This window comes from Heliangelus exortis, unplaced genomic scaffold, assembly GCF_036169615.1.
Source record: "Heliangelus exortis unplaced genomic scaffold, bHelExo1.hap1 Scaffold_276, whole genome shotgun sequence".
NCBI lineage: Eukaryota > Metazoa > Chordata > Aves > Apodiformes > Trochilidae > Heliangelus > Heliangelus exortis.
In genome coordinates, this window is record NW_027285953.1 from 18,586 (window position 1) to 20,000 (window position 1,415).

Consider the following 1,415-nt stretch of genomic DNA (forward strand, 5'->3'; position numbering starts at 1 on the left):
GCTCCCCGTGTGCTACCCGTGTCGGGGCTCTGTGCTCTGCGGGTCGGCTTTTTTTTTTTTTTCCTTCCATCTGCAAAACCGATCCCCGGCAGGGATGAGCGGTTCCCTACGGGTTTCGGACCCGGCGTCCGGCGGCGGTCGCCGGGAGTTTCGAACGCTGAGAAGACGGCCCTGTCGGGTGCGTCACCCTCGTTGGGGCACGATCAAGGGGGAAAAAAGGAAAAGGGAGCCTGTGGTTCCCGGAGCAGGTGGTGGGGGCCGGTGACGCCTCCCTGCTCCTTCCCGTTGCAAAGAGAGATCCGTCCGCGTGCCGGTGCGCCGCACTGGCCTCTCCCCCTCCTTTCCCCGGGCCGGGGTGGGAGAGCGTCTCCACGCTGAGCCGGCGCCTGCCGGTGCTGACGCCTCCGGAGTACCTCTCGCAGCCCGCGCTCGGTGGCTCGAACGCATGGCTACGCGTGGCGTGGCCGCCGCTTTCCCAGGGCACGGTGCGGCCGCGTGGGCCGTCGCTTCTTTGGCTTCTCTCCTCTGTCCTTTCTCTGTCGAGCGATGAGGCTTTGTGCTGGGTCGTGTCGGAGAGGGCCCCCGGCGGGCCGGCTCTTCCGCGTTCCTCCCTGTGATGGGGAGCCGCGGCCGAGTCCGGTGAGCGGGCAGGGTGGCCTCCTTTTCCGTTCGCTTCCCGTGGTGTGCGAGGTGTGGCCCCGTTCTTCCCCCCGCGCGAGCCGGGGGAGCGAGCGCCCGAGGGCTTCCTTACCGAACCCCGCTGTGTGACGGCCGCGCGGTCCCGCGAGCCTTCAGGTGTCCGAAACCACGCCGGGTTGCCGGTGCCGGCCCGGGTCCGAGCGCCCCCGTTGGGTGTGCCGGCCGCGAGCAGCGCTCGGGCGGTGGGGGCGGCTTTCGAGCCAAGAGCGAGCAAAAGAAGGGGTCTTCTCGAGCGCCTCCGGGGCCGAGAAACCCGAGAGAGCAAAAGCCGGGCGAGCACGAAGGGAAAAAAACCAAGCCAGTCGTCAGCCTTAAGTCTAACTCGATGAGAAAACGAATGGCGAAAAGTGGTTGCCGCGGGCGGTCAGGGGGGCGTCCCCCTCCGCCGCTGCCGCCGTCTGTCGGCCTTGGCTCACGTTGCCGCCCCCCTGCCTGCTGCAGAGCGAGCCGCCCCGTGGGCGATGTCGGGGGGCCTCGGTCTCCGGGTGGCGCCCGCCCCGGCGGGTCACTCGTCTCCTCTAGCACGTCCGTCGTCTGTCCCGCGTCGGGGTGTCGGGGCGAGGGACGGGGAAGGGTGCGTCCCTCTCTCCGGCGATCCATCCCGAGCCGGCTTCAGGGGGCGGGTCAGCCCCGGCCGGCCGGCCGACGCCGCGTGGGACCCCGCGGGCGGCGGGGCGCTCGCTCCGCGCGCTCCAGTCCCCGTCCCCGCGAGGCGG